This window comes from Odontesthes bonariensis, chromosome 19 (genome assembly GCF_027942865.1).
Source record: "Odontesthes bonariensis isolate fOdoBon6 chromosome 19, fOdoBon6.hap1, whole genome shotgun sequence".
Taxonomy (NCBI): Eukaryota; Metazoa; Chordata; class Actinopteri; order Atheriniformes; family Atherinopsidae; genus Odontesthes; species Odontesthes bonariensis.
In genome coordinates, this window is record NC_134524.1 from 21,599,967 (window position 1) to 21,625,944 (window position 25,978).

Here is a 25,978-nt window from a genome sequence, read left to right on the forward strand (position 1 = left end):
CCAGGCCTCCAGCGAAGATAGTTCAGTGAGCAGTAGGTCTTTATGGTACTGCAAGATCAAGTGCGAGTCCATTGTTTTATTTTACACGCTGCTTTTTGCACGGTAACAAAACTCCTACTTTGCATTTTTTCACCAGTTGCTTGTGTTAACATGTGTATTCCTTTGTCTCTATTTTGCCCCCGTTTGGGTGAATTATGCATGCAAATGAATCTTCTTGGAGTGACTGTGTGTGCAAACACAACTCATTCAGATTATTCAAGTGCGTGTAGGCAGACGCACGGTGTGCTCTCACGCGTGTTCTTTATTACAAGTCACCATTCGTAAATCACTACGTAGAACATGCTTTTTGCTGCCTCTTTCAAGTGGCTCGAGTGACAGTTCTGCCATTTTTGTGGTTAGAAGATTAGTCTGATATATATTAATTTAATTTCATGTCAACACAACAATCATGCAGGATTTCTATTGGTGAGGAACCGCATGGTTAATAGGAGAGACTGTGAATCTCCTACGCACTGTAGATGTCTGCGTGTTCTTTTTTATCGTGTATATTGCTCTTTCTGGCCAGCTCTGTCTTGGGTTGACCCCTTGACTCAGTGCAGGTGGTGGGAGAGAGGAGGATGATGATAACAAAACTATGTCTCCCACCCCATGCAGGACACCATCAGTTCACTAACTCCTTCAGCCACAGACTCCTTCATGTATGAAGTAAGTCCTTCCTTCCTGCTGCTGTCAGACTGCTTAACAATCACTGAAATACTGGGAAATAAGATCAAATGTGCAATAATCAATGTGCAATAACCACTTTTACACTGTGCAATACACTAACCCATGTACAACTGCCGCTATTGCTGATACTACCTGCTGTTGTGTGTTTCTGCTGTTTTCCTTTATCTTTATCTTTCTCAGGGCTCAGGATCTTTCTTGCTGCTGTAACAATGTGAATTTCCCCATTGTGTAAATGTAAATGTAAATGTATTTTACTTATACAGCCCTTTAGGAACAATCATTACGATGTACCAAATTGCTTTACAGCAGGTAATAAATAAAGAGAAGAATAAGTCAAAATAAATAAAAACAATAAAAGAACAGTGAAAGCAATAAAATACAAAAAAATCGAATAATAATGAAATCAGATAAAAGTGTCATCATGCTACTGGGTATTAAAAGCAATCCTAAATAAGGTTTTTAGGGAAGATTTGAAGAGGCCAGGGTCAGAAATAAGACGCAGCTCAACGGGGAGCTTATTCCAGAGCCATTGTGGGACAATAAAGGGAAAAATAATCTAATTTCTATCAATAACCATGCAGGAGGAATGGATGGCAGATTGTAACTGTGTAGAGACAGATATTATTTCCAGCAGTTTCGCTTTACCATTTGTTGGTATATCAACGCAAGAGTTATCAACACCCTGGCTCTTTGCCATAACATAAGCACATAGTGGTAAAGGGCCGTCCACACCAAGGTGGATAACTAATGATGATTTTAAGAAGGTGGTTGTAAATGTTGTTACAGTTCAACTGAGTGGCGATATCCACACCACCGCTAGAACAACAACGATAGAGGAGAAAAAATAATGGAATAATTGACCGATAATCAAAATACAGCCAGTATCGCCTCCCCTCCGCCGTGGTGATGAAAAATGGAACGTTCAAAAGCTGTGCCTCACACTGTTCCACAATCGTTCATATTCTTTTTTTTTTTTGCAAGTTTGAAGATCAAAGCTTAGTCGTGTACTTTATTTATGGGATGGTAGCCGTTGTCGCTGCCTCCTTATGGAAGTTCATCAACAGCGTGAGAGACACTTTTGGCAGGGTCTCTGAAGTTTGCTTTTTACAGATGTCATCTTCGACAGTTACCAGGACACTGATGTCAGAGCATATAAAAGTTTAAATGAAAGGTAGCTGGAAGAGGATGGCTCTCATAGCAGAATAATACAATCTCTTACTGATACAGACTTCTCCCATGTTTAAAGAATTTCATGAACATGCACGCCTCTGTTTTTTACTGTTATTTCTCTGTGCACCATACAGCAGGAGCAGGTCATCACATCCACTTTGGCACCAGTACAGAGCAGGTATTTCTGTTGTCATTGCTCTCGATGTGGATGGCTCTTAGGATCAGATTAAATAGTCAACATCATTATTATTTTAATGTTCAACATTATCGATCGCAGTCTTGCAAACAATGTTTTGTTAAATGATTTTTTTGGGCTTTTATGCCTTCAATGATAGGACAGTTGAAGAGAGACAGGAAGCAGGGGGCAGAGAGAGGGGGAAAAACATGCAGCAAAGGGCCGCCCGATGCGGGACTCGGACCAGGGCCAGCTGTGGCGAGGACTGTAGCCTCTGTACATGGGGCGCCTGCTTAACCCACTATGCCAACGACCAAGAAGCCAAGCAATTTTTACTTAAAAACAAAACTCCATGCTCCAAAAATAATACATAACTGCTCATTTTCTTACACTTCTTTTTGGTGTATGAACAGGAAAATTATATGTGGAACTTTATAGGTATTTTTAATAACTTAACTAACTTAATAACTTTGGAGACAGTCAGGAAAGCTGTGTCCCTCCAGCTTTCATTTTCAATGGGAACCCAATTGACTCCTGGCTTTCACTATGGACCAAATACACTGAAATATAGAGTGGCGTTAGATGTCCTCTGTCCATTTTTTAAATGACAGAGCAACGCCTTTTCTTCTCTGTCGCTTCAAGTTTTGGAAATAAAAGGGATCTTGTTGCAAACAAGTTTATAGATTTGTTCTCTTTTTTTTTAATGGTCATTTTTTTCGTTTGAAGCGTAAAACCGACTGATGCTACGGCTGCTCTGGTGAGGACAATTTTAGTGCTTCATTGCTTTTCCATTCAGACAGGAACAGATTTTGTCACAGAATGCAGTAAAAAAAACTGCTCCAAAAGAAAGCCAAACTGACAGCAGTCATCGAGATGCAAATCGCAGCCTTGCCCTTTCTCCAAAGTACCCTATACATTATGCACCACTTTGTGGTCATTTCATTTCATTTAGATCATGTTGCATCCCATTTCATAGAGATTTTTTTTTTCTTAAGATTTAAGATCAGATTTATTGTCATGCATACACATGAAATATGTGTCCTCCGCTTTTGAAAGGCAAACGTGTCATTTTGTCCAACTTCCTCCAAGCATGCCTATGATCTCACTCATACCACGTGGTTAATAAAGAGTTGTCACGCTTCCCAAAACGTGTATGGACAAGAAGGTGGATTAAAATAATCATAACTTAAAGGTAGGGTAGGAGATCCTGGATTTTGAGTCCAGCGAAGCTGCATTTTGAAAATACACAGGTAAGAAGTCCCAACCCTTTTCTTCACTTTCCCCCCGAAGGCACGCCTCGAGAGTACATGAACGCGCACGAGCACGAAGGTGCACGAGCGCTGTTCTGACAGCAAGCATCGATCGTTGCCGTATTTAGTATTTAGTATATGATAACTATACGATTAATAATGCTAGGTGCTAGCCAAGCTGGCTCTAGTTTAGCTTCCCGCCAAGCTTCTGGACGCGTAATTCGTTCACGGAGCAGGGTACGCGCACAGGGGGAAGGAGGGAGAGGGAGGAGCAGATTGCAGTTTGATAGACGGCATCGGAATCCAATCATTGTTAACGGTCCATTCAGTATGATTGGATAGTGTTTTTCCTAGATTGTACGTTCTAGAGGCCACTAAAACTTTTCATATTTGTGTCAAAACTTTTAATTAATTGGTTGCAATGGGGGTGTGAAGAGTATTTCAAGCAATATGTAAAAAAATGTTCCAGAAAAAGATCCCCTACCCCGCCTTTAATCATTTTTAAAACAGATTTTCAAGCAGAATGGGTAGTCATAAATTATTGATGTGTATTATTAATGTAGGATAATTGGTGGATTAAAGAAGGCAATGATTCATATACATGTGTATATATATATATATATATATATATATATATATATATATATATATATATATATATATATATATTAGGGCTGAGCGAGTTAACTCGTTAATATCGCTTTAACTCGTCAATTATTTAACGCCAATAAATATTTTATCGCGTATTAACGCATTTTTAAAAAATTATTTTTTGGGGCTTTTGTGCCTTTAATGGATAGGAAAGTTCAGAGAGACAGGAAGCAGGGGGCAGAGAGAGGGGGAACAACATGCAGCACAGGGCCGTCTGATGCGGGACTTGAACCTGGGCCAGCTGCAGCGAGGACTATAGCCTCTTGTACATGGGGCGCCTGCTCAACCCACTACGCCACGGACCACCCCTGTTTTATTATTTATTTTGTAAAAGTCTGTTGCTCACAGGCTTTTATTTTGTAAAAGTCTGTTGCTGTCTGCTGCGGAACCGGAAAAGAAATTGGCGGATCCACCAAACATGGAGAAGGGTACGGAACTTTTACTCGGCCATTTTTCATTTTAAAGTTCTTCCAGAGTCGACAGACCCAAAGTCATCTGTAAACACTGCCAAGTTGAATTGTCTTCTCACCGTAGTAGTTCCAGTCTAAAATATCACTTAAAGGCAAAACACACAACTGATAGCAGCAAGTCATTCAAGGAAACAGACAGTGGAGCGAGGCTTCTCCATAAAAACTACATAAAGATGCTGATGTTACAAGTGTGTTTGCACAACAAATGTTATGTTTCATTCATATGGCAGCACATTTAAAATAAAACTAAATGCTAAAAGCTATACACTACTTTTGAATTAATTTTTGGATTTTGCGTACAAATGCGATTAATCGTGATTAATCAGGGATATCATCATCATTAAAAATTTTAATTTTTGGCCAGCCCTAATATATATATATATATATATATATATATATATATATTTATACACACACATACACAGTAGATGAAAACAGGCTACTGACTGATTTACCCTTTTTACCTGGCCCTACCATATTTTGTTGTCCAAGCACGTCGTGTCAAACCTCTTTTTTCCCATCATCTCTAATCATTCATGTTGACACCTCCTTTGATTGAGAAGACACTTTTTCTGAGCTTACACTCAGGACACAATAGTTACAACCTTGAAGAATCGGGATAAATACAACTGGTAACTCACTGTGTACAAGAAGTTGCTCTTTATCACGGTTTATTGATTTTTAGTCTTGGCTATGCCTGCACTGAGATAAACAGGGCAACAGAAAGTCAATAAAACCGCAAAACTAATTCCATTAATGGGGATGGCGTGTATGTGATTGAAAATGGTCGGGTAGAAATATCAGTGGAGGCGTACTTAAAAAAAATCCTCCAGTTCCAACACAGGAAAAAAAAAAACGTTTCAAAGAACTCTTGATAATAAAAAGTGGGATTAAACCATGTGAACGGACAGGAACATGTGTGTGCGTTTATCACCTCTGCCGTGCAGCGCTCTATACGCGGCTGCTTTGTATGTGCTTGTCACTATTCACAGGGAACTGAACAGCGCTGCAGGGAAACCATTTAACTGGTCTGATAAAGCAGCGAGGTTGAAGAGCGCGGAGGGAGAAGAGCAGCATGGAGGGAGAGAAAAGAGAAAGAACATAAGAGAAAGAACTGGAGAGATAAAGGAAGACAGAGAGCTGGGGAAACAGATAAAAGAAAACGAAATCAAAAGGAAAAGACACTCAAACTCTGAATCATATTGACTCCACAGGAGAGAAACATGTTTCACCACGAGTGATTTAAAAAAAAATAATTGTTTTCCTTTTAATCATTTAGTTTTATCCTCAAAACTGGCACGGACACACACAGTTCATTAGCTTCAAAGCAAAGATTAGATGCAGCCCGCAGAGTGAGAGAATGTGTGCCGCAGCTAACCGCTCGCATCATCTGTAGATCCTAATTGGTGTTGCGACTGTGCAACATTTACAACCCACTTCCTGGAGAGTGTCACGCAGATGCGTCTGGAGACCTCACAAAGGACCATGCTGCCGAAAGCTGGTGACGGCACGGATGTGTCCGCAGTCGCTTTCCACTTCACCGCGGGGGCAAATTGCTGCTGCACTTATGTTTGTTGAGGGCCTTTCTGCTCCGTGTGATAAAACAGAGGAGGGTGGCAGGCAAATGGGAGGGGGCAGATTTTCTTTTTATTTCACAACCTCACAAACAGCAACAGCTTTTGATGTTGTTTCTTTTTTTCCTCGAGATAGAAAAAAAAAAAGCCTTGTTGGGAAATGATTAAATGTCATCTGCTATTACGAGATAAAATAAAGGTTTTGTCACATCGTATAGTTTGCTTCTCAATCCACTGCTCATACGTGAGCTTTTCTTGTATGTAGGACAACTTAACGGTACGTATAAGCTCCTCTGCTGTAGTTAAAGGCATGCAGAGATGTTTCTTTGTAATCCTTTCATAAGACAGTCTTTTAGGTATTAGACATCTTTAAATCCTCTACAAAAACCTTGAAAAAAGGATTCTGGACGCACATAGTCCGCCTTCTGGTTAGCTTTATTGAACCCCATCACAAACATCACAGTTTCTATTGGAGTGGTGGATGTGGATTTCTCATAGTAAATGGAAAGTTAAATTCTGGGCCATGTTTTATTCATGCAAAACAGTTTATGAAAAGATGAGTGAAAGAGTTAATAGGCAAGAGCTCAGAGTAATTAGACATGTTTTTGGAGTTGGGTAGGACATATTTATCCATGGTCTGGTAGTAACTGCAGATACTACAACACAGCACATAGTAGGTACTATGAGTTTGAGCACCACTTGCTCACCTCATTATCTCTGGTAAGCCAGTGAGAGCTGGTTCATGTAAAATCTATCACTACTGGTGCAAATTCCAGAGAAAAACCCCAGTGTTTTATAAACTTCTATTTTGTATCCTGAAATTCAGTCGTTAGCTCTGAGCTGCTCCATCCTTATGCTCCTGCCCGGTGCCTCAGGTCAGCTGATCAGCTGCTCCTGGAGGTACCGAGGGCCAAACGGAAGCTCAGAGGAGACAGAGCCTTTTCCACTGCTGGTCCTAAACTGTGGAACGACCTCCCAATTCACACAAGACAAGCCCCTTCACTGCCCATTTTTAAAACCCGTCTTAAAACCCATTTTTATTCTCTGGCTTTTAACCCAGCATGAGACTCTGTTTCTGTTATTGTTTTTATTGTTTTAATATTGTTATTGTTTGTTGTTGTTTTTACATCGTTCTTATGTTTTATGCCTCATATTTCGTGCTGTTATTCATGTAAAGCACTTTGGTTTCAGCCACGGCTGTTTTAAAGGGCTTTATAAATAAAGTTGGGTTGAGTTGAGATTTTGAAAAAAGCCAGCAGTGACCATATTTGGAGAAGACGGCGAGAGGGTGATGGTGGATATGTAGGTCATCTGTATTTGAAACTTTATTGGACAAAAATGTTTCAGAAGGAATACTTACACTCAGCTTTTAATACACAGTTTGTAATTCTGATCCAAAATAGAAGAAGTATTACTTGATTTGCTGAATTTGCTTTGCGGAATTTAGCAAGGACTGAAAATCAAGGCCTACGTGCTAAAATTTCCACAACTACATAAGACTTACATTTTAGTTGCTGCAAGTTTTATAACCTCTTTATATCATACACTTCCCCGCTAACATATTCCCACAGCACAAACAACCTAGCCTTGATAGCTAGCAGAACTGACAAAGCAAAACAAAAGCAATGAAAATTGCCTTCCTTTCAAGAGACATACAAAGAGAAACTTTCTCTTTTTTTCAATTTTTTTTTTTACATCTCTAAGATGTTGCCTTGAGAAATGATAGTCTAAAAGAAATCTGTTCTTTATTTACTATTTATTTATTATAGTTGGTTTGCGAGGTTGTAGAGTTCCTCTAAAATTAAAAAAAAAAAGGCTTTAACCCTCTGGGGTCTAAGGCCTTTTCAGAGACTTTGAGGCAGTTGTCACCACCTTGACATTTTCAAGTATTTCAACTAACTGTAAACATCTATGCAAAAGTGACACATATGGTTGTATTCGGAAAAGCCTAACAAAAAATAATGTGAGAGTAAAGTGAATGTAATACAAACAAGTTTTATTTAAATTGAGGGTAAACACAACTGTACAAAAAAACAAGTTTTAGAGGTCTTCAAACAGTGCAAGAAAACACACTATAAATATATCTAGCCAAGACTTTTGAAGGTTGAACCTTGTAAACAAAAGTGTTGGCTGGATAAAAGTAAAAAGTGCAGTCAGAAATGTTTTTTTGTTTTCACACAAACTGTAAAAAAGTTTTTGTAACTCCAGTCAGTGTCTCTGAGCGTTGAATACTAATTAGATGGGTGTGTAACACCCCTGATTCCCCCCACCCCACCCCCCTGTCACTCTCCATGTGATAATTGTCTGTCACTGGCAGGACATTGCTGCCTTCCCCCACTTTCTGGCTGAATGGGGTGTGTTCTCACCTGTGAATAGCCACTCAATCACCTGGTACTTTACATGTGAATAGCGATAGGTGTGGCCGAGGAAGCTGCTGCAGTCTGAGAGTACAGAAAATCCAAAGATTTCTGTTCACTCTCTTTAAAAAGGGCCAGCTATATAATTTATTTCAAAATATATATATTTGAAAACTAGAAGTTTCAAAGTTTTTAATGGTGTCACTTATATGTTTGAATGACCCAAACTCACAGAGTTACAGATGTGTTTTTGGAGATGTGTCAAAAATGCCCACCGGTGGGCATTAGACCCCAGAGTGTTAATAGGCTATTAAAGGAATTGTCGGAATGGCGGGATGTTTATAAAAAATAAAACATTCCGCCATTTCGACAATGGGAGGAAATAAATGTCGTAATCACTGCATGAAAAGAGGGATTTGCGGATGTATGTGGCCCCTTACATGTCCGCATACGTTGAGCCCCTGCATTTGCGGTGGTAAAAGTGAAAACTTGGCCCAAATTGTCGCAAATTGACCTGGCAACTGCTCCCCCATGCCCCCCTCCCCTCCCCTACTTAGGAGAGCCTTTAATATGTAAATGCCAGTGATCAGGTCAGGAGGTGCCACAGTCATTTTCAAGTGGGGTGGGGTGAGGTGAGGTGGGGGGTGGGCAGGCCTGTTTCTACATGTTCACCATCACCTCCAACTCCAGCCAAGTTTGTTGCTGTGTTGTCTTGAAAAAGAAGAGGTGCACGCTGTCTGCTGGTGACAGGTGATGCATATCTGTTTTTTTTTCTCCCAAACACCTCTTTTGTAACCGCTTTTTGTGGGCAAAATTCAAGGATTCAAGGTTTCAAAGGTTTATTGTCATATGTGCAGTTAGAAACGTGTTTCCCTGAACAAAGAAATTATTTTCTTTGTTGCCCGCACTGGATGTCCAAATGTATAATAATAAAGATAAGATAAAGATAAAATAAGCATGCAACAGCAATATTCTAAAAGGTTTCTTAAATAAAATAGAAATAAAAATATAGAAATCTGGCCTGTATACATAATGTGCAGTAGTGCGCTCAGTGTTTTATTGTGTATGGCTTAATTCGGTGTCACAATGGTCACAATATCGCCGAGGTCTTTTCTTTGTCCTTGCAGAGTCCATTTTTGTGTCAACACAGTGCAAATTGCCAGCTGTGGTCAGACAACATTAAATAGCAAAAGGACGGGAGGTTGTCTCGCGAGTATTCCGTGTAATGACGTATACGCATATGATTGGTGGAGCTTAACGGCTCGCATAAGCTCTCGTTCAATCACGTATGAGAAACATTGTGTCGTGCAGTGTAAACAAAAAGTTTAAGGAGCAGATCTGGCGGCAGAAAGGGAGACAGAAATCGCTGAAAACTGCCCTGGTATGCGGAATACAATGGGCTGGAAGACAACTTGCTTTCAACTCCCCAGCAACTCTCTGCGGGTCTACAGGTTTGTGTGTTTTTTTCTACTTGCACATGACCATTTGATTGTTTAATTTTAGTCTTGTTGACACTGTACAGCACTTGGGACAGTTCTCGCTGATTTTAAATGTGCTGTATATTAAACTTACTTACTCACTTGCTTACAGGCAGATAAAATGAAAGTCCTGTTGAATGCTATGACCGGGATGTCTCGTATGGTGGCCAGCACTGTGGATACGGTCGTTGAGAGGGTGCTGGAGGGAATGGACCAGAGATTCGCTAGGTTGGAGGCAAGATGGCCGTCGAGAACGGACTGGAGTTACATTCCAGAGAAGTTGAAGAGCGCAAGAGAAGGCGGATACAGAATCCGAAAACTGCGGTAAGAGTAGGTTATTGACTGTGGCTTTAGGCTAAACTCAACTTAATTGTGTCCATCACGTGAAAACCAGTGTGAGTTGCTTTATTTAAAAAAAATGAATTTCGTGTTTTCAATTTATAGGAAGCAGTTCGCCGCCTGCATAACTCACCGTGGCATTATAATCCAGGTCAAGGGTAAGAATAAGTGAATGTTCTCCCAATATCTAGTTGAGTTGGACCCGATGTTACGTTAATGCAGTTTTTTTTTTTTATAAACCATAGGCCTTTTGTTTTTACAGGCTACTGTCACCTCACAATATGGATGTAACGAGTCGCTTGAAGGAGGCGGTGGCAAACAGTCCGAACTTCAGAGAGGCAGACGGGGACACTATCGAGGGTGAGCAGCGCTGACTTTTACCACGGCTGGCACTGACACTTTTAAGCACTGGTCATTTTATTCATTCCTCTTGTTTGTTTGTTTTTAGCTGCGTGACGGACCTGTGTGCTGTGCTACAGGCGCGTCTTGAAGCCAACCCGAAATACTCACAGTCTCACCACAGAAGAGTGAAAGAGAGTAAGAACATATACGCTGTCAATATGACTTTTGTTACTTTATAGACAAGTTGTCAATATGCTGTGCATGGATTATTTATTGGTTATTCCAACAGCTCCCAGAAGCCAGCTTCTGATCCAGGATGAGGACGTCTGACAACTCCGCAGACTCTGCAGGGACCGGAGGAATGCGAAGAATGCGGATTCCAAACGGCGGCGTTTAGGCTTATTGTGTATATCGTAGGCTACAGCAGTGTGTGTATATAGTTTTCAATTCTTTATTATCAACATGGTTCTTATTACAATGTAAGCTATGTACATTGTGTGGTGTGGCAATAAAAGCGCTTTTAAAAAAAAAAAAAAGTTTCCTTTTTCATTCTCAATAGATTCACGTCATTCATGCCTGCATTAGCCTAGTCATAGTGCAGCTTATAAGAATGACGTGAATATATGAAGTACACAAACATCCCAGGAATATTAGTAATCATAATCACAATTATTAATCATAATTGCTGAATGATATGCCCATATAAAGTATGCATATATTAACCTTATTGGCCAATGGGCAGACAGCTTTGCAGGAGCTTTTTCATGTAATCACGTGCCTTTTTTGTCCAATACCAGCGAGGCCAGTGAGAGGTCCAGGCACTCTCACAGCGGGGTGCTAATCGCTGGGCCATTAGCACCCCGCTGTGAGAGCCCGCCGCGAGTCGGGTTCGTTTCCGACGATTTTCTCGCTCAACAAACTTAAAGTTTGTCTGCCTGCAAGCGCCCAGGTGCGTCCGAAAATTAGGCAAATTCGCGGAAGTTCACTGTCGTCCACAGTGACACAAATCCCTCTTTTCGTGCAGTGAATGATGGGACGTTTGATAGAAAATTAAGTGTCGCCATTCCGACAATTGGAGGCCCATGTCGGAATGGCGACATGTAACCTGTAGCAACATATCCTCTTTGGCTACTTACACCCTAAGCTTAAAGCTAACACTACAAAACTGTTAGAGGTGACATGTTTTTATCAAAAATGAGCTTTAACTTGGGAGCGTTTAAAGTTAAAAGGCGTAGGAAAAGATAGAAAGTTAGAGACAGAAACAATGTAAAGATAGAAAGTGAGTGAGCCATCGTGTCACCCCTCTAGTTCTAAATCTGGTAACTCACTTCTCTTCTTCTGCTGATCGATGTGCTTGACCTTTTCCACTCTTTTCTGTTACTGGGAGAAGTGACAACAAAATGTCTCCTCTTGATTCCTTTCTCTTGTATGAATTCCGCTGTCAATTGTCACTTCACACATCCACAGCACGGGATCATCGTCCTCCATTCATCTGCACAGGAAGATGGAGTGGGAAAAAAAAAACAAAGACACTCTGAATTTTGATGTGTTTTTGTAAACATTTCAGATCAAACCTGTGGTAAAAGTGACTGAAAACCTCCTGAAACCACAATGACGCCTACACACACCCACGCAACAACACAACGGAATGTACAGCAACACTTCAGCTCCTGCAACCATCACATGCACAGAGGCACTGAATAAGCACCATGCGCTCCATTTGGTTGGATGATTCTTGAATATCAGTAGCCACAAGAAAGTCGAAGGTATGAGAGTGAGAAACATTTGTCATATATGGTTAAAAGCATGAATTTCAACTGTAAATGGGCCATGGATTTCCATGGAATCTAAAAAGAAAAGATCAGTTAAAGACATGGTTGGTAATCTTGTTCAGAAACACATTTTGTAATACTGGGTGAAATGGTCCGTCTATCCTGAGAGAAATCTATACAAGATGTATTTAGAAAAAGGGACGAAAATAATCAGACCTCTGTGGCAGCTGCAGGACTGAGAAAAAGCTGACCAATCCCGCTGATCTCGGATTGGAGCGCCTACAAAAAAAACAATCAGATGCCTCTGCTTTCTGCCTACGCCCCCCTCTGTCGGCTCCCTGCTCCATGTGCGCACGCGGTTCTACCGGCTTTGGATGAAGCACTGACGGAATGGGGAGGGGGGGGGGGTGGAGCTTAGAGGAGGGGCCACTTTCGAATCTTGCTAGCTCTCTTGCTAGCTCTCTAGGATTTCAAAGACAGAAAAGACCATATTTGTCCAAAGGGGGAAAGTGACCCTTAAATACAGACAGAAAGCCCTGTGTTTTTAGCCTCGTATCTAACCATTAATGCAAGTATTTTCTAAATGACCGCTTGCATACCCTTTAGAAGAAGTACATTTATCGAATCACATCATTATGATTTGAGGGAAAAGTTTATTGTCAAAGGCACTGTACACACAAACAAATGTTTTGATAACCACTATGTGCTTGGTCTTGGGCTTGTGGTCTGATGACACAATATGTGACCAATTCTCTTATGTTGACATGGCAACAGAAAACACCAGCAAGATAACGCTGGTACAAACCTTGTTATCAGCACTTTTTTTGCATTTTAATAGCCAGTTACCCTTTCGCTACACTAAGAATGGAGGAATCGGAATTTGCTACGACATTTATTTCTGCATAATCCAATACAGAACCAGCTGCCAACGTTCCACATTTTCAACTCTGCTTCGCTTGGACCTCTGATTGTCAGAACAACATTGACAATAAAGTGGTTGCCCCTTGGTTTGCATCCTGAGGGAATGCAACTATGATGAAATCACCTGTCGATGCTGTCAGAAAAGTTTCACACTGAACTATTCAACAAGCAAAGGGAGATATTGTGTGATGGTGAACACCTTTGAACAAATATACCTTTAAAACGTTTTTAAGTAGAAGTAGAAGAAACCCTGTGTGTGTTTCGAAAGAAACACCTAATGGCTGTCAGTTGCATCGCTTTTTAAAGCACACACTTTTTAACACAAAGAATTCACATTTAATGCCCTGTTGCTAGAGAAAAGCATTATCATTTTATGTTTGAATAACTACATGTATGGCTAATCTCATCTGACGTAAGGAAGTGTATCACTTTTCACATGGGTGAAAACTTAGAGCAACGAAAAAGCTAATTTGAGCTATTTTCACAAAAGGTTTTCATGGACTAAGCGCATCGTATTATTATAAGAAAGCAAAAACTATTATTACAAGTGAAGAAGCAACTAAGGAAGTTGCTCAGCCCCATTTTTCAATGTAATCAAGGGAAAGGAATGGCAGAGTTTTGCACATTGACAATATTTCCATAGGAATGAATGGACCACTAGTGAACTCGCATGTGAACATCTATGGGTGTGCGTGTGTTGGGTCTACATTACATTTGATTTCCAATGCCTAGTTTTTAACAAAAGTAAGTGATTCATTCATTACTGTAATTAGGTCCCTGTGGTGTTTATGACAAATCGATTAGTACAGCTCCTAGTTTTGTAATGTTTTGTGACGTTAAGTAAAGCACTCATTCAGTGACATCGGTGGGCAAAGTATTGCATGGCCACACATTACGAAAATGTGGAAACGAATTGTCAAATTGTGCCACAGCGTCATCATTTACATATCATCAAGCCTTCTATGATGTGACAGAGGGGGATGCTTGCATATGCCACACTCAACCAGACGATTTTACGGGAAAATCTGTCAGTGCTGCATTTAATCCAATGTGGTTTAATCTTGACACAGAGTAGATTAAGTTGGATCGAGAAATGGGAGGATTAAACAAACATACTCACAATATTATAAAAGCTATAGCATGCCGATTGGCTCTATAGCAATTCTCATTTTATTCAATTCTTGGGGTGAATTATAATATTAGCCTGCAGTCTGTTATGGTTGAAAACATTTTTATGATTGGTAGGAGGCAGAATTAGTTATGAATCAGAATTTAACTTAAATTCTGAACAATTCTCTTTGTTACATAGGTTACAAAGGTTACATAGCTGATGGTCCTTTCACAAAATACTGGCATAGTAGCATTGCATGTTTGTTTCTGCTTGTAAAATGTTTACGCAGTTCTGACACATCTTGTTGGATGGATACGGATTGTGTTTCACGTCACCTTCATTTCCATCAATGCAGGCACTAAGCCATGCAGGGCCACCAAATGGAGTATATAAAAGGAGAATCATTAGGTGCAAGACAGATGGATTGGGAATGTGTGAAGTGATGATGAAGGAAGCAGAAATAAATAAGGTGGACACAGGAGAGGCACAGGACTGACTAACAATCAGTTCTCAAAGCAAAAACCCTGTCTAACAGCGATTTATCCGGATTAAAAATGAGACCACAGTACGAGTATTTGCAATGTGTGAAATGCCAATTCAGAGTAAAAACTGATTGACAACATGAGCCGTTACCATACGAGGAAAATTCTAAATGCTCTTGGATAGATGGCACAATGAGAACTTACTAAATGGAGAAACTTAAATAAAAAATAAGATATTCAATACACAGAATACAAACATTACATTTATTTATTTGTTCATTTGTCTCTATTTGAAGTGGTAACTAATCGCTTGGCTGTTCTTTTCTGAAAAGCAGCATTGATGTGACTTGACCAAAATCTCACGAATATCACAATGTGTAAGCCAGAACCGTTTAGATATATATTTTGTATCTTGGACACCTACCCTTGCATGTTGAATTTGACCCTTTATTTATCCCTGCACTTTTAACACCTGACCCTAATCCTCTGTGGCTGAGAATGTCATACAGACAAATGCAATGTCTCTTTGTTAAAAAAAGGGAGAAAGAACCAACAACTGAGTTGCTGTGCCAAAAGATGAGAGTAGAAAAATCAACGTTTTATAGATTTGTGCGATTATGGTTTGAATAATCAAACACATCGGTATGTTTAAAGTACCGAAAAATTAAAGCAATACTAAGTAACATTTCTACCTTAAAATAACAGCTTGAAAAAAATTGTGCGGCTAGAATGAGTTTTAATATTACGATTGGCCTGTCTCCTATGCCCTTCGGGGGTCTGAGTTGGAAAAACTGCGCTATGTAACTTTGCTGGAGCGGCCCGGGAGCTGAGCGGAAGTACTTCGACTTGCTTTCTGGCACACCTACCGCAAAAACAAATAGACCCCTCTCACGCTCCCAGGTACATTTGATTACTCTTACCTTCTCGGTCGACATAGCTTGCACCTTCTGACTCCTCACCGGTTTGTCAACAAACGTGAAACGTGAAAGCGAAAGTGTGTTGTATTTACGACAGTGTAACCGTACATTACCTCCAAGCCTGTAGGGGGAGCTCCATAGTGGGCTTTTTGAGAAGTTACATTGTATTACTTTAAGGAGTGCGGAGAAAATTAAGAACAAGTCTGCAAAACAAACAAAAAAAAATAGAAAAGAAAACGAAGGCAATACTTGTATTGAGACCCAAAGAAACTGAAATAAAGGAGGGCTTAATTCTTAGTTAATTTACTTGATACGACATGCATGATAACAAAAAGTTACAGGCCTACACCAATCAACCATAACACCACCTAATATTAATCGGGTCCTTCTCATCACTCTGAAAGAGCTCAGGCCAGTCAGCCAGGTCTTCAGAAATGTGTTTGTTGATGGGAAGCGTCACATCCATGTAAATGCTTAGATGTAGGTTAGCCTAGCATAGCATTGCACTGTCAAAAGATGAGCAATCTTACTTACTGTACCTGTCAGTAGCCAAGTTTCCAGTCAGTATGAAGTATCTGAAGCAAAGCTCAGTATCTGAATCAGTATCTGATTCAGTATCTAATATCAGTATCTGAAGCAAAGCTCAACTGAGACACTGATTAAATTAGCAGATTAAATTACTAAAACAGTTTTATCTGTTTAAAGTTTCTGCATTTATTAATACCTGCATAATGTTTTAGATACGTCACCACTTCTAATGTCATGGGACCACGATACAAACAAGTCATACATCAGTCTAGTAGCCAGGTTCCCAATCTCTAGTGAAGCAAATCTGTAGTGTTTCTTTGAAAATCTGCATAAAAGAAATGTGAATCAGACATGTTTCCCATAACTACTTTGAAACAAACTATAGTGCTGCATAGTGTTGTCAGAGGGTGGTGATATAGACTGTGTTGTTAGTGGGAGTTATTCAATAGAACAAGTAGTTGTCCTAAGCAGAAACAAATTTCAAGGAGGAAAAACATCAACACCTGCGGTGGACATCCTCAAGATGCTCTTACTTGAATCTCGGGGAACATCTGGGATATTATATCATATCTGGGAAGGTGCTGGTCTGTCCCGTGAGTTATAAATTTAATGTGCATCAAGTCGTTTTTGCCCCGGGGAAAAAAGAAATGAATAAAACAATAGATCAATAAAACAACCACATCATCTTTCTTGCTCATTAGTGGAGCTTTGTTTGATTTTTACTATTTTCATTCACTTCTTTTTCTTCACATCTTATGAACGCAAATCAAAAATGTCAACATAAACTGAGCGAGTGGTTTTAACATCTTGGAGGATTGTTGTAGATCAAGATTCTTTGGAGATTAGACGCTTAACATAACTGCTTTAAGAGCGTAGCCATGCCTTGAGCCATAGACGACAGCCATTATCTGATGAAGAGATGGATGAAGAGATTCTCCATCTTAGTAGGTAAATATTGTATGAAGCCAATACCACCATCCAGTTAATTATAGAAAAAGTGCTCATACTTAGTTCATTTTCAATGAGAGGAGAGTGAGCACGGGGTATTGAATGGGTCAGCAGGGTGAGCAGTCCTGTCAGACTTGTGTGAACAAGTCTAAAACACACCTGCCTGGCTCAAAGATAGAATATATTAACGTTCTGACGTGCCACTACAGAATTTTTTAAAGCCGTTTTTTAGATTTGATTTTTAATGGGATTCCCTCATTAAATTTCCATACCTGCTTCATCCTATAGGTTGTGGGAAGCTGGAAATGTAAAACGTTTCCTTACATTGAAATTCGGAAGGTGAAATCTTTTCATCACACTTAAAATTATGAACATATGTAGAAACAAAACATTAAAGTCACCACATTAAGCTGTTACTACACATTTACTGCATCCTATAATTAAATTTGCAGCTGGACTATATTGTGAAAGATATCCCTGCTACCTTTGGGTGAGAGGCAAGGTATATACTCTGGGCAGGTCAGCAGTTAGACACAGATACACATAACCTTGAAAGCTGATGCTCACTTCTAGGGTCAATTTAGAGAGATACCAACCCACTTAAGACGCATGCCTTTGGACTCTGGGAGGAAGCTTAAGCACCCAAAGAGACCCCATGCACAGACAGGGACAACATCCAAACTGCACACAGAAAGGGCCCAGATGAGATTCAAACCAGGACCCCAGTTGTTGTTAGATACAACACTGCAAACCCTAAACACTCCCATCACTATATCACCACACAGTCCTTTCTGGTGGAACTTATAATCAACATACAAAATCGTGTTTGTCAAATGAAAAAGTATTGAAGAAGAGATTAGGACGGAGTAAAATATTGCTCGTTATAAATCCCATCATATATCTAACCTGTGGCCAATCACCCTACTTAGTTGTGTCTTTTTGTGTCTTGTCTCAGTCCTGTTCACTTGCTCACTTCCTCAGTCTCTCATCAGTCTGGTCATCAGCTCCACTCCCCCCAGTGTTATTTCCCTCAGCTGTCTTCACCCTCCTCTGTATTTAAACTCCTGGTTTTATTCACTCTTGGTCAGATCCTCTGTTCTTCAGCTTGCTTGTTCCTAGGCAGTTTTATCAGCTCTTGGATTTTTGTTTTTTTCAGCTTAGTTTTTCGTAGTGTTCCTGTTCGGCTGTGTTGTCTGTTTGGTTTTACTAACCAGTCTATATTTGGTCTACCTCTGGTTTTCAATCTGGTATCTGCACCGGGGTCCTCCTTCCTCGCCACCTCCTACCCGTGACACTTTCTGATGCATATTGTTGGTATCAACTTCAAAGTAAGCATTCATTTAAAAAGAAAAAGGAACAAAAGGGTTTCAATGAAATATAGGGTTAAAAGTTATTTGCTTATCATTGCAGTTTTAAAATAAATTAAGTAAATAGAAGGCAACGGGACTTGGTGTAGATATTGCACCTTCTTTGGTTTGACTACTGGTCCATTCCAATCACTTATGCCTCTCTAAAGAGAAGACGTCAAAATTCAAGGTTGCTTCTCTAACATTGGTAGCAATGCCATTGGGTGGATAAAGGACACATTTTTTCTCAAGAAAAACAAAATTACTCAGAGTCTCTAAGATGAGAAGTTGCAATGAAGTACGTTAATGTAACTGAGTTCCTAATCCTGGCAAGTCGCCCGGAATACATTTACATTAGGATGGTTGATGGAAATCAAACTGATTCCCATTTAATCCAATTTTAATCTAAACAATGAAGGTTAAAAAGAAACAGAAAAGGAGCAAGTGAGTAGAGGGGAACTGGCGGTGAGAGGGACGGACAGTGATAGACGGTCAGAAGGTCGAACATGCTTAAAGAGTGAAAGCCGCTCAGTTATTTCTCTGCTAGATGATATAAAGGCTATTAACAAAGGGCTGCAGTGCTAAAGTGAAACCACATAATCCCTCCATCTGTGTTTGTGTGTCAGAGGCAGGAGTGGAATGAGCTAGCTTGCAATCTGAAGATGTGTCTGTGAACCACTCAGCAGGAGTAAGAAAGATTAAAGGATGAGAGATGAAATACAACACTTGTCTAAAACATGGTGAAATAGCACTCGACTCATGTATATATTTGACTGTATCTGTGTTTGCAAGTGTGTGTTTGAATGGCTGTGTGTGTGTGCTGACGCACTCATGTGTCGAAATGCATTGCGATGCAGTGCGTAATGCTGGGCAGACACGTAACAGATTGCCGCGCATCCACTCTGAGACGCGATCGAGAACAGAACCGAATGTTCATTAAATCAGTGGAGAGGCTCAGATTACACAGTATGAAGCTGGTGGCGTACGAAGCCGAAGAGGAATAGAAAGAAGGGCCTTTTGGCAGCACAGAGAGTAAGAGAGATAAATGAGAAAGGGGGAGAGGATGCAACTCAAGATTCAAAGGACACAAATGATAGATGATGACAAAGCCAGAGAGACTGAGATAATTGGTAGAGAGGGAAAGTAAGTAAAAGGATGCAGCACAGAAGAAAAGTTTAATGGCAAAGTTTTAGAGTACAGGGTCTCTCTAAGAGAGGCAAAGACGTGAAATTAGGAGGAAGGGAACGAAGGAAGGAATATTTGATGCGTGGGCAAAAGAGAGACTGACTTAAAAGAAGAAGGAAGACTGGCCAAAAGGAAAAGTATTATGGAAGAAAGGCCTAAAAAAAGGAAAGAGGAAGGATACGATCGACAATAAATAAATCCATTAACTGAACATTTACAGCAAAGGCTAACATTATAGAGTAAGGAAGGAAGAAACGATAAGAAAATGTCAGAATATTCACCAGGACTCGAGCTACACAGAGATAAAGCAACAGGGTCGGTAGGAATACGACGAAGAAAGTGGCAAACGTGAAATAACCACATTGTTGCACAATGCAAACCATAGCAGTTTCATAAGTAAAGCCCCAAAAGCTGTAAGACTGCATAGATCTTTACTGAGATGCAGCTTATGTGGTGCTGAATGATGCTGTCATGGAGAACAATTTGATGAAGGACGTTGGCAAAGTTTGACACTGTTGACTTGGCCAAGAACACCTCATTAGGAGGAATGAGGGGATGGTATCGTTGTCCACAGTTCTTTTACTTGTCTACTTTCTGTCCCGCCAGTGAATCCTTACTTAGTTCTCACCTGTGAACTATGAACTCCATACATTAGAATATATAGTTAATGCTGGAAAACTACACGTTGTTACTGGTAAAGCATTTTGATACTTATTAGCATGGTTTCTGGTCACTAGCAAATTAAATTAAATTAAATTGAATTTAAATTCAATGAAAAAAATGCTTTATTAATACCAAAGGGGAAATTATAATGTTGGAGTAATTTATTTATTTTAAATAAAGCAATCATTAAAGTCTTTTGTTATAAGCAGTTATTTCTGCTGGTAGGAAGGTTCTCCTGTATCTCACTTTACTGCAGCGAAGCTGAAGAACCCTTAAACTGATCACATGTCGTTTCAACAAGATGTTAGCAGGTGGATGGTCATTATTGTTCAGTCTCCAGCACAGAGACAGCCTTCTTTATCGTTTTTTTTATTTATTTATTTTTTTAGTCACCTGCTATGACGCTGCTGCCCCAACAGATGTTCAGAGTGAAAACAAGTGGTGAGAATACAGTCCCCTGTGGTGCTCCTGTGCATTGTATTAAAAGCACCAGAGAAGTTAAAGAACGTGATCCGGGGGCGGTCGGTGGCGTGGTGGGTTAAGCAGGCGCCCCATGTACAGAGTCTACAGTCCTCGCTGCAGCTGGCTCCGGTTCGACTCCCGCACCAAGCGGCCCTTTGCTGCATGTCTTCCCCCTCTCTCTGCCCCCTGCATCCTGTCTCTCTCTAACTGTCCTATCATTAAAGGCATAAAAAGCCCAAAATAAATAAATAATAAATTAAAAAAAGAACGTGATCCTCACAATGCTGCCTGCTTTGTCCAGATGAGAGTAGGCTCGGTGAAGCAGGTAGATGATAAAAGCGTCTCAGAGCGCAAAGTTTTAGAGTACAGGGTCTTTCTAAGAGAGGCAAAGATGTGAAATTAGGGAGAAGGGAACAAAGATAAAAGACGATAAAAGATGGATAAAAGTGTCTGAAAAATGACTGTCATGTAATGTAATGTGATGATGGTATCGTCAACACCACCTCCAGGGCGATTTTCACCGAACAGTTTTCACTTGGTTATTTAGGTGAGCTAGTAACAGTCTCTCCAGGACTTTCATGATATCCAATGTTAGTGCAACTGGTCTATAGTCTGACGTGATATTTCAAAAAGCTACAAAAAATAATTGTAAAGCAGTGTCGCCAGGGTGGTGTATAGGCTACATTGCTAGTGGCTCTAATTCGTACTGAATGCTGATTAAAACCTTTTACACTGCACTCAAAAGGCAAGAGACGAAGAAGGGAATGGAAAAATGGAGGAGGAATGGGAATAAGTGAGGTAATGAAATTGTAGTGCTTCTCATTGTTACAAGCACTAGGCTAATTCAATGGGAGAAAACAGGAGAAGGAGGGGAAGAGAGAGACACACAAGCACACATCATTCCCCCACAGACCTCAGTAAGGGAAACTCATTATGTTTCCTGAAAGGCCTTTTGGCTATTTATCAGAAGCAACACATTTATCAGAAATGATCATTCGACTGAGACAGAATGAACGAAAGAAATAGAGAAGACACTGAGAGATCATAAAATACAAATCTTAGAAGCTGATAGTTGCAGAAAACGATGTAAGATGGAAATAGATAGAGAAAGATGTAAACTTAGGAAGTATCGACACAGAAAATGTAACTCACAGTCGATGACCTAGGGAATGAATTCATTCAACAGGATTTCATCAAATCTACATTTTTGTGATTTAAGACCATCCGGTGTATTAGAAAAAGAGACGTGCACTTTTAACTAGGATAATTGAGAGGCTATAAAGCCACCATAAGTATTTATAGTGGCACAAAGCAGAAGATTTAACATTTATAGAGGCCCTGGTTGTCAGAAAACATTTCAAAAGGAATTTCAGGAATTTATTTTATATCGCATCTGTCCAGCATCCATTTTTATTTTGATATATGCGGGTATTTTCCATTAGCAAATGAAAACTTTCTGCACTTTTCTAATGTGAGATGTTCTGCATTAAAAAAATCTGCTTATATCAAGTATAAAATCGGTCAAATTTTGTAGCTAAACATGTATCTTCTTGTTTTCCATGTTTCCTACTCAGGATTGATTAAATGAATGCTCCTTAGCCCGTCAGAACTCAAGACTGATTATAAACTTTATCTTCAGATATTGACACGTTTCAACAAACAAGACGAGAATTGAATTTTGAATAGTTGTTAGAAAAGTGGGATGGAATTTTTTTTAAGAACCAGGTGCCCTGTTGGGAGCATGCAAGAACCCCCACCCATCCACCGAGTAGAAGGCGAGCAGAAGTCGACCTCGTGCAAAAGCCCAACATCTGCAGCCAATGACGGCAACAGCTGTGCCAGCTCTGGTAGCTGCTGTTCCAAAGGGAGTAAACCAGCTGTTTCCCAGGATCGGAAAAAAGAGAGCGCCACTGCCTTACAAAAGGCATCAAAGGTGATGCTCAAGGCACATTAGAGAGCAAAAACAGAGGATGAAATAATGGCAAATTTAAAAGATTACTGGTCATCACAAACCCTACAACAATGGATCATCCAACTGTGCAGTCCTGCTCAGATACCGCTCATCTTTCGGTTCCTTCTTTTGATTTTCTGGCTGGTAAATTTAATGTCTCAATATTAGCCTTGTGTCAGCCATAATACAGTGTCTGTTTTCAGGATAAACCCTGTAATTAGGCCAACCGCTTCCTACCCCGTAGCTAAACCAGTTTAGGAAAAAAATGATACGCCAAAACTGTGCTCTAGTCAGGGCCACTTTGTCAAAGAAAATGTTATATTTTGCTGCTGGAAATGATGATTGGTGGTATGTTCTTACCCTGGGACCTCCCTGCCAATCTCCATACATAACTGGAGAGTGACAAGCGCTGCCACAATGGCTCCACGTGTAACAGAGGAGAGCAGGCATCAGTGTTTAATATTGATGAAGTTAAGACACAGCTTGAGAAAGAGATGCCAGGATAGAGGTGTTCTCATGTGGCCTGGCATAGAGATCAACTAAGCCATCTGCTCAGAGAGCTGTGCTGTACTTCGTGGACTGCCCACATTAACACTATGTGGGCTGTTTGAACTAAGGTTTCATGAATTACCTTAATTGATTGATACCATAAAAGAAGCTTGAAAGTCACTAATAAAGCCAGAATTTAGACGCCATCCTTTATGGACCACTATAGCCCTTTTCAGACAAGCAATCCTTTCCATTCATCTGTCTACAACTGAGTTGGCATCATGTTAGGATGTGCGCCTCAAGACTTGTCCCAAGCAGTTAGTAACTTACTGGTTTGAACCAAGCAAAATTTACAGATCTCTTCCAACATGGGACAAGTCTGAGCTGCAGGCGGTGACATTAACATTTATACTTTTAAGAAATAGATAAAAGTAATCTATGTCTGAATAATTCGATTTGATTATTTCAACAGTTTGAAAAAAATCGTTAATGACACGTTTCTCATGTCTGAAAAACCCTTGCTGCCCCTCAAAAGGCAGGACAGATTACACCTTATTTAATCACATTGGTCAATTTGTGTAGCTAACAACAAATAACTGCCATTTGGGATTAGCACAATTTCGGGTTTAACCTGAGACGAAATCAAATCAGATTGACTGAAAATACCTTCAAGTTTTCAGCGTAATAAAGGCAGACGTCCCAGTGGAAACTGAGCTTACACACTGCTTACATAGACTGTCGGATGAGTTTATTTCACACCACAACAAACATGTGAAAATAGAGAAAGAGAGACGGAACACAGGTGTGAAACTGAAGGTAAGATATACTGTACACTCTGTGTCAGTTTGTTTCACAACCGCTGTGCTCCCTGTCAAACACCATCGAAAAGCATGTCTCTCAAGAAGATGCCTACTCCTTCTCGTCAAAAGATGACATTTTTTCTAATGTGCTCGAGATCAATTTTGAAGGCAAGAAAACCCCCACAAAAAACCCCAAAAACAAAGATGGAGTTTCACAAGGGATTTCGAAAGGGAATGGACAGCCATTTGACTCGCATGTGAACACACACAACTGAAGAATCAAGGCGTAAGCCTTAATGTACACTTATCCAGACTTTTCAAGGCATTAAAGAAATGTTACCATTGAAAATATGACAGGTTCTGCTAATAAAAATGACAATGAGAAGTAAAGGTCTGCCTCTAATAAGGGCCTTGTACCATGCAATTAAGATAAAAAAAAGGACTCCATAAGGACAAATAAAACTACAACTTTAGATTTCATGAGGTTTTAGGCTTAGAATGAATGTAGAATATTATTATGTAAAACCATACCAAACCAAAAAAAAAAAAAAAAAAAAACTACAAATACACAACAAAAATACTTTCAAAATTCCTATGAAGACAACGTTTCACCTTGGAATGTGAACATGATACATACATTTTTTTGTGAACACCAGATGTCCAGCTGTGGCTCGATAATGTTTCCTATACTTTTCAAACGATAGATTTCATAGGTCATCACATGTTTTGTGTGACCCTAAACAACCTCTACGTCACCAGCTTACACTTTGTGGCTCATAGCGTCGGAGGGCATTTGATCACAATAAGCCTTTCGTTCACTCCACAGATCTTCTCACCTTCTCTTTATTTTACTGCACCATGAGCCAGTTGTTCTTTTAAGAAATCACTACATCTATTGTTTTGCACATCTGCAAAAAATCATACAAAATTGGGCTTTGTTGAATGAACGAGACAAAGACTTACCGTTCCCATCTCCACAACAAGCGTATGCTGGATTTTTTGACAATGACTAACTGCCTACTGATGTAGACTCTGAGGAGTTCAAACAGCTGCGTGTGCTAAATTTGAATCACTGTTTTGCTCTCATGATTTTCACAAGGCTCTACGGTACGAATTTGATCATTTGATTCGTGAGGCAGATACTCACCGACTCGCAGGAGCCGTCGCTCATCCGATCACATAAACATGAGCTGTGATTAAACCTCGCAGGCAACTGAAACAGTCTAATCGCACAGGAAAAGACAGTGCAAGCGGAAGGGACTATTGAACATTGAACCACGATGCATTAAAATTCACGGGAGATGGGGGAATCAAAAGATTGCTGAAATTCATCATTTTTTTTCCCAGCCTCTCTTCTATTTTCCTGGCAGATAAAGCTATAGCTGCCATGAGAAGATGGGGCCTGTATACGTATTAAGGCTCACAATAATGAAACATTATGAAAAGCCTTTAGGGACAGAACACCCATCGTAATCACATGTGTTTACATGCAAGAATTCAATATAATATATCTGTGTAAACTGCAGGAAGTCGCATCAAATGGTGTATTTTTACCATTGACCTTTTTTTATTGTCTGGAAATAAGAGAGAAAACTAGTGTGCTTGTGGTACCTGTGCTGTGACTTACTCCAACTATGGCCAAACAACAGGAAATAATTGATTGATTGATTGATTCTGAAGCAGTATGTAATATGAAATCAAACAGCCAAAGACCTCATTAATGCCATGTGAATCTGCGATAAAGTGGGAGAGAGCCAGCTTAGGTCAGAGCTGCTTAATGCAACTGACTCGGCATCCAAAGAGTAGTTCCAGTTTTATTAATGAGAAGCTGTTGATTCTGTATTCGTTTTCATGGACAATTCTGTCAGCGA

The 25,978-nt window shown here is 40.0% G+C and overlaps 1 protein-coding gene across 1 annotated transcript in view; it reads right to left on the reverse strand.

Moving 5' to 3' along the window:
* The window catches only part of htr2cl1 (5-hydroxytryptamine (serotonin) receptor 2C, G protein-coupled-like 1), a 186,687-nt gene that overhangs the window by 38,458 nt on the left and 122,251 nt on the right, over positions 1-25,978 (reverse strand). Inside the window, exon 4 of the mRNA XM_075451399.1 lies at positions 11,861-12,024. The gene's annotated coding sequence lies outside the window, so the exon portion shown is untranslated. The remainder of the gene's footprint in view (positions 1-11,860; positions 12,025-25,978) is intronic.